General features: G+C 43.8%; 1 pseudogene; it reads right to left on the reverse strand.

The window, feature by feature from the left end:
• Nucleotides 1-5,544: 5,544 nt before the first annotated feature.
• On the reverse strand, nucleotides 5,545-5,662 carry LOC134930767 (5S ribosomal RNA; annotated as a pseudogene).
• Nucleotides 5,663-8,674: the final 3,012 nt, after the last annotated feature.

Raw genomic sequence — 8,674 nt, forward strand, 5'->3', positions numbered from 1 at the left:
GAGTAGGGGTCCCCCGTATTTTTAAAACCAGCACCGGGCTCCACTAGCTGGACAGATAATGCCACAGCCGGGGGTCACTTTTCTATAGTGCCCTGCGGCCGTGGCATCAAATATCCAACTAGTCACCCCTGGCCGGGGTACCCTGGGGGAGTGGGGACCCCTTCAATCAAGGGCCCCCCCCCCAGCCACCCAAGGGCCAGGGGTGAAGCCCGAGGCTGTCCCCCCCATCCAATTGGCTGCGGATGGGGGGCTGATAGCCTTTTGTGAAAATGAAAAGATATTGTTTTTAGTAGCAGTACTATAAGGCCCAGCAAGCCTCCCCCGCATGCTGGTACTTGGAGAACCACAAGTACCAGCATGCGGCGGAAAAACGGGCCCGCTGGTACCTGTAGTACTACTACTAAAAAAATACCCAAAAAAAGACAATACACACACACCTTGAAAGTAAAGTTTTATTACATACATCCACACAAACATACATACATACTTACCTTATGTTCACACGAGGGTCGGTCCTCTTCTCCAGTAGAATCCAAGGGGTACCTGTTGAATAAATTCTACTCACCAGATCCAGGGTCCCAGGCTCCTCGGAGAATCCTCGGCTGGGGGGGGACCCCTTGATTGAAGGGGTCCCCACTCCCCCAGGGTACCCCGGCCAGGGGTGACTAGTTGGATTTTTGATGCCACGGCCGCAGGGCACTATATAAAAGTGACCCCCGGCTGTGGCATTATCTGTCCAGCTAGTGGAGCCCGGTGCTGGTTTTAAAAATACGGGGGACCCCTACTCTTTTTGTCCCCCGTATTTTTGGAACCAGGACCAGGCGCAGAGCCCGATGCTGGTTGCTTAAATATGGGGGAACCCCTGTCATTTTTTTCCCCATATTTTTGCTACCAGGATCGGCTCAAAGAGCCCGAGGCTGGTTATGCTTAGGTGGGGGGACCCCACGCAATTTTTTGGGTGAAAATAACCTCTTTCCCACCCCTTCCCACTGATATACATGCACGGATCTCATGGATCCGTGCATGCCTATCCAATCACGGATATAAAAAGCAGGTCTGTTTTTTTTAAGCACTTTTTTACGAGTTGTAATTTTTCACGGCAGTGTTTTCCTCTTTTGAGATTTGCACTTTTTAGTAAATGTCCGAGTTCTACTAATTTGCAGGCGTATTTTGACCGATGGTGTATTCATTCGTATTTTTTTACAACTACTTCCAAAAAAATACGAATGCCCTCATCACTGCCGTGATTTGAGTTTAGTAAATGACCGAGATGACACTTTGAAGAAAAAACGGCATCTCGGTCAAAATCGGGACCTTAGTAAATTTACCCCTAACTCTCTCTGCACTTGTTATATTTGCTCCACCTGCACTGTATAAGGTTTTGCCCATTACAGAAAAAAAGTGTGCTGTTGCGATCAGGTCTGAATTAGGTCCATGGAGTTGTAACTGGAGATTAAACTGGATTTGGACTTTGGCTAGCTTTCTAACTTCATAGTAAACAATTTATCAAGCACTGTACCTCAGGAATGCTACAACTCTACCCTTCTGCAACCTCATCTGATAATTCTACCCATTATTGCATATCATTATGTGTTAATACTATTTTTTTTAGCAATTTGTCCACAGTTCTTTTTTTTTATATATCAGCATTGTTATTGATCTGTTGTTACCAAATACCTCTTCCTGCAATATGCTGACTGCTTTCCATATTTATCCATGTGACCACATCATGGACCCTTCCTCTGTGTTTATATCTATATTATTATTATTATTATCATCATTATTTTTCCAATATAATTTCACACTGAATGCTATACTTTAACTAATTTCTCATCCTGCCAACTGTAATGTTTGTAGTATACCCCATATGGCTTCTCAGCTGGGCACAATGAACAACACTTAGAACTATTCATGCAGTGTGTATTGTGACACTTTTCATTTACCTGTATAATGTCTTGCTTCCATGTATTGCTTATTTCACACATTGTAACCAATCTAGTGCTCCCCAGATTCTTACTGGGTACTCTACTGGATAGGGTGAACACTGCATAGTACATGCATGGTAAGGAACACTGCATGGTACTGCATGGTAAAGATCTTAAAGGGGTGCTGGTAGCACCATTAATAGAATTATTCAACCAGTCACTAGCTAAAGGAGTAATTCCAGATGCCTGGAAAAGAGCAAACATATTCCCACTGCACAAAAGTGGAAGCAAGAAAGAGGCAAGAAACTACCAACCAGTGAGCCTTACATCAGTAGTAGGGAAATTGATGGAAATACTCTTAAAAGAAAGAGTTGTAGATTATCTGAATTTCAGTAAATTACATGATCCAAACAGCATGGATTCACTGAGGAGAGATTATGTCAAACAAACTTTATTGACTTTTTTGACAAAGTGACTAAAGTAATAGATTAGGGTGGAGCCATAGATACAGCTTATCTAGACTTTAGTAAGACTTTTGACACTGTCCCATATCAACATGGTTGAATGGATAAAATCTGGTTGCAGGATTGAAAACAGACAGTGGTAGTAAATGGAGTGCATTCACAGGAAGGAAATGTTACCAGTGGAGTACTCCAGGGATCTGTACTCGGACCAGTGCTTTTTAATATCTATATTGATGGCATTGCAATTGGCATTAAATGGAAAGTATGCCTTTTTGCAGATGACACAAAAATATGCAACAGGGTAGACACTCCAGGAGAGGTAAAACAAATGATTGATGATCTAGGTAGAATAGAGGAATGGTCAAGAACATGGAAATTACAATTTAATGCCAAAAAATGCAAAATCGTGCATTTGGGTCTCAAAAATCCAATGGATATATTTAGTATTACCTAGGTAACTCATCGTGCCCTATGGGCGCTCTTCACACTGTTGCAAGGCACTACACCCCCTTAACCCCTGCACGCCTTTCTGCTGTTCAATATTTGTATTACATGTAGTATTACCTGCATTCCCAGTTTTGTTAGTGGTTAAATATTACATGACGAAAGGGTGTCCGATGGTGAAGGAGCGTAGCCACTTGCAGTGGGTAGAGGGCAGGGGGAGTGGGGGTCATGGATGAGGGAGAAGGTCCGGATGTGCTGAGGGTGGGGAAGGTGCAGTGTGCCACGGGTGGGGGAGGGGCAGGTGCGAGGCTGTTGCGCGGATGGGGGAGGTGTTATGGAGGTGCTGCGGGTGGGGAAGGGGCAGGTTCTGGGCTGTCGCCGGTGGTGTAGGGGGTTCGGAGGCACCATGGGTGGGGGTGCCATGGGTGGGGGGGGAGCGGGGGTGCGGCAGATGGGGAGGGGGTCTGGAGGTGCTGCAGGTGTTGGAGAGGTGGGTGCAGGGGTGCCGTGGGTGGGTTAGGGGATCTGGATGCACCAGGGGTGGGGGCCATGGATGGGGAGAGGGTCCAGGACTGCTGCGGGTGGTGGAGGGGTGGGGATGCCACGCATGGGGGTGGTGCGGGTGAGGGGGTGCCGTGGGGCGGCCTGCGTAACTGTACTGGGGCAACGGCTAGTTCCGTGGGTGCTCCTCAGTGTCTGTGTGTGCTTGGGCCTGGGAGCACCAACGCAATTACGCCTATGACATGTACTGTATGCACCAAAGTCACCCTCCCACTGATGCTGTGCATACTGCTCTCACTCCCACACCAATGACGATGCCCCTTGTCCTGTACCCCACCTCCACTGATGCCCCATACATACTGCACTCCCACCTCCCTGCAATGCCCCCTGCGCTGCACTTCACTCACTCTTCTGGCTGGGCCTCTGAGGCTCCGGGCACTGCACACAGGACAGGTTGCCGGCATCATAGTATTCCTGTGCCAAGCAGTCCTGCAGCTGCTGCAGGGGTATGGAGTAGCTTTGGCCAGGGCCTGAGAGGCTGCATATCATGGCCAGACCACAGCACAGCAGCCACAGGACTCCAAGCTGGGACCCCGCAGTGAGCAGCATCCCGGACTCCATGGCACCCACACCCATCATACAGCGGGCCCAGACCCCAGAGCGGCGATGGAGGGGGAGGAGTGAGGGCATGCAGGAGCAGGAGGAGCCAGGCCAGGCCGGGGCATGGGAGCCGCACATAATAGGGGACATAGTGCTGCCACTGTATGCTGCCATCTTCAGCAATACTACATGACTGCAACTCCTACAGTGATGATGAAATGTCCAGCTCCTCACTGCTCTGTATTATTATGCTGCCCCCTCATTATTATCTTCTCTCCTATATATTTGGCCAGATCTGTGACTCTCTGACTCCACCCAGCGTTATACACACAGTCACAGAGTCACAGATCTGGGCTATTATATAGGAGATGGCAGTATACTGGAAACTACTGAGGAGGAAAGGGATCTAGGAGTCACTATTTTAGGTGACTTATAGGCAGGTTAGCAGTGTAACAAAGCAATGAGGAAGGCTAGACAGATGCTTGGTTGCATAGAGAGAGGAATCAACAACAAAAAGAAAGAAGTAATAATGCCACTGTATAGGTCATTGGTACAGCCTCATCTAGAATACTGTGTTCAATTCTGGATGCCATAGCCTCAGAATGATATTAAAGCATTAGAGACTGCAAAAAGAAGTGCAACTAAAATGGTGCATGGCCTACATCACAAAACATACCTGGAAAGACTAAAATATCTCAATATGTATAGTTTGGAGCAGAGAAATGAAAGGGGGGACATGATAGAGACTTTCAAATATAGCAAGGGTTTTAACAACGTCAAAGCTGGAAACATTATTTGAAAGAAGATAAGTATTAGAACACGAGGACATGCACTGAAACTGGAGGGAGGTTTAGGAGAAATTTGAGGGAAAATGATTTCACAGAAAGGGTTGTGTACAAGTGGAATAGTTTCCCATCAGAGGTGGCAGAGGCTAAGGCAGAAGAGCAATTTGAACATGCATGGGATAGACAGAAGGATATCATTACAAAGAAATAAGGATCAAATAAGTTTTGAGGTAAAAATATGGTAAAAAATGGGGCAGACTAGATTTGCTAAGTGGTTCTTATCTGCCATCAAATTCTATGTTTCTATGTTACTGTACAACTATAATGAGTGTGGATCCGCACCAGTCACATGAATGTGTGTAAATGTTTGAATGACATGATATAATGACCAATATATGGGCAGTTTACAAAAAGATTCTGAACTGCTTATTGATTGGTGGTGCTCCCAGGAAATTTGTAGATAAACTACATTGAAAAATAGGAGAAAAGACAAAAAACCCTTGTTTGGGAGTACTCTTGATTATTAAATATATGTTATGTAAATGGAAATCTCCAAATTAAAACTTAACCTTTAATTAATTCTTGAGTAAAAGATATGAAAATTTACAATCAAATAATGCTAATATTAAAAGGATCTTGTTGACCTTTTTAGCAAATATGGTGCAAGATCGTTATGTAGGTGAAAATATATGCCTCGGATAAGCTTCACCAGTTATAGTGAGGGACAAAGAATTGTAGTTAATCAAAGGGATGTGGATGGTGTCTAGCTGTAGATGAAAATGGAAGGAAACAGGAGTGAGTTGAATAGTAGTCTCCTTGGAAAATGGCCCACTGCACCTGGTATTCTCAGGAGGTTCCCCTTCCTAGTACTGACCAGGCCATACCTGCTTAGCTTCCGAGATCGGACAAGATCGGGCGTATTCAGGATAGTATGGCCGTGGGCCGTTGTTAAAGGAGGAGAGGTGGCCACTTCTGCTTTCTGTACTCAACATAAATCAGAACTTTGATAGTTCGAAATTGTATTTCCAGATGAGAGAGTGTGTGTGGGAACACTTCTGCTGTCTGTTGTGACGGTGAGATGTTCACTGGTCAGAGCATAATGTCCTGGCCAGAGTGCCTGTAAATCAGATGAGAGAGTGTAGAGAATGGAGATTTGGAATGAGCAATTAGAATGTTTGGAGACAGGAATATAGATCAATAGATTGTTTTACATAATGGAAATTCTGAGATCCTGAAACCTGTCTTTTTACAATGTATAAAGACAAATAGTGCTCTATCAGAGCTTGATACTGGCTCAGTCAGAGCTCAATGCTGGCTCAATGTTATCAGTGTAAAGTGACAGTGCATAAATTAATAAATAAATAAATAAATAAACAATTGATTCATGAAAGATAGGAACAAATTCATAAATCAGAAAAAGAAATAACAATCCTTATGAAAGCAAACCAATCAGAGCTATGCTGGCTCAAGACAATGTTGTCAGTGTGAAATTAACTGTGCATAAATTGATAAATAAATAAACAATTAATTCATAGAAGATAAGGAGAAATTGATAATTCTTAGAAAGAAATCAAATAAAAATGCTTGAGAAAACTTGGTTTTTGGCACTCTGGCCAGGACATTATGCTCTAACCAGTGAACATCTCACCGTCACAACAGACAGCAGAAGTGTTCCCACACACACTCTAAGTAAGTTGTTTAAAATATTTCCCATCAAAAATTAAATAATTGTAAGGGTAAAATATAACAACTCCAAAAAGAACATAACATCAGGTCCCTTATATTGCACGTTGCCCACCAATAGTCGCCAAACTGCCTGCACCCCCTCCTTATGAGGGATGCATGTATACTAGCTGGCCACATCCAAGGTGGCCAGCACTGTGTTTTCTGGCATTTTATCAATGGTGGCAAACTTCTTCAGCAACATACTAGAGTCCTTGAGATGCGAGAATGTTCATTGAATGCACGGCTGCAGGTATGAATCTAAATAATTAAATCACCAATGACTCACACAGAGACCCCTGGCAGACACAATAGGATGCCCAGGAGGCCTCTGTGCCTCCTTATGAAGCTTGGGTATAGTGTAAAAAATGGGGATGATAGGATGTTCAGTAAACAATTTATCCTGAATGACTATAGTGATGATCCCTCCCTCACAGGCACCTGTCAGAAGGTCAAACAATTCCTGTTTATACAACTGCGTAGGGTCTCTCTCAAGCTGAACATAAACATCCCTGTTATTCAGTTGTCTCATGCATTCATCCCTGCAGTCCTGCGTGTCCTGGACCATTATAGCATCTCCCTTATCCGCGTTATGGATGATGATGTCCTGTCACTGACCTAATGTCTTTAAGGCCTGTTGTTCCTCCCTAGAAAGATTTGAATCCATTTTGTCCTTTTCTTGTTTACCACCCTCAGTTTCCAACACACGTTGAAAAGTCTTTAATGAAGCATTGTTGGATGTCGGGTCAAATTTAGAACTTGGTCCCATCTTCTGTATACGAGCTGGTAGTGTAGATACTGGGTTAACACTCTGCTGTTTGCCAAAATATTCTTTAATTTTTAATGTACGGTTTAATGTGTACATATCCACTTTCCATCTAAAAGCATTAGGTCAATTGGTCTGTACAAAAGATAACCCTTTGTTTAACACCCTTACCTCTATGGGGGACAGGGGGCTAGATGACAAATTAAAAATTAACGGTTCATCCTTCTCGGAGGCCTCCTAGTGCTGCCTCGTTCATTCAGCATTGCATATTACTGGTCTTATCCCTAGTGGAAGGCACAGGAGCAAGGAAACCCATATCTGGGTGGCAGGAGAACCGGAGCTTTGGAGAATATACAGTGGGGCAAAAAAGTATTTGGACAGCCACCGATTGTGCAAGTTGACCCACTTAAAAAGATGAGAGAGGTCTGTAATTTCCATCATAGGTACACTTCAACTGTGAGAGACAGAATCTGAAAAAAAAACAGGAAATCACATTGTATGATTTTTAAACAATTTATTTGTATATTCTTGCGGAAAATAAATATTTGGACACCTACCAAGCAGCAAGATTTCTGGCTCTCACAGACCTGTTACTCATCCTATCCTCCACTCGCTACCTGTATGCCACCTGTTTGAACTGGTTATCTGTATAAAAGACACCTGTCCACACCCCTAAACAGTCAGACTGCTACCTCTCCACCATGGCCAAGACCAGAGAGCTGTCTAAGGACACCAGGGACAAAATTGTAGAGCTGCACAAGGCTGGGATGAGCTACTCGACAATAGGCAAGCAGCATGGTGAGAAGAGATCAACTGTTGGCGCAATTATTAAAAAATTGAAGAAATACATCTTTTTAAGTGGGTCAACTTGCACAATTGGTGGCTGTCCAAATACTTTTTTGCCCTACTATATATATATATATATATATATATATATATATATATATACAACAAGCGGTGCGGCACTCCAAGCGACTGTGACAAACTGGCAATAGGGTCCTCAGTATAGACAACATTTCAATGCGGTTTAATGTTGCATTTTCATCAGGTCATGACTTAAAAAAGTCTTAAAAAAGTCTTTGTCACCTTGACAAAGACTTTTTTAAGTTGAAACGTGTTGGTGGTTAAGGAGGCACGCCCCGATACCCAGGAGATCAGTACTCAGGAGTGTGGGAATCCGGATGTACCGCACCCCAGGTCTGTTTTTCACAACTACCTCCCAGTATTTGGATGTGTTCCCCTATTTGTTTGCATGGTGAATTATGCTTTGAAGAAAAAACCATTTGGATGTTTTAAATTGTTTTCAACAATAAATGGACACATTACCCTAAAACCTTCCTTCTTTGTGGGTTCTATACACCTGGTGGCCCCGGGGAGAGTGCAACAGAGAAGAGGCAGAAAAACCACCTTCTAAAGAAACCCTGACATGTCTTCAGGAATCCTGTAGAACATGAGTTTGGGGTACGC

This window comes from Pseudophryne corroboree, chromosome 5 (assembly GCF_028390025.1).
Source record: "Pseudophryne corroboree isolate aPseCor3 chromosome 5, aPseCor3.hap2, whole genome shotgun sequence".
Lineage (NCBI taxonomy): Eukaryota > Metazoa > Chordata > Amphibia > Anura > Myobatrachidae > Pseudophryne > Pseudophryne corroboree.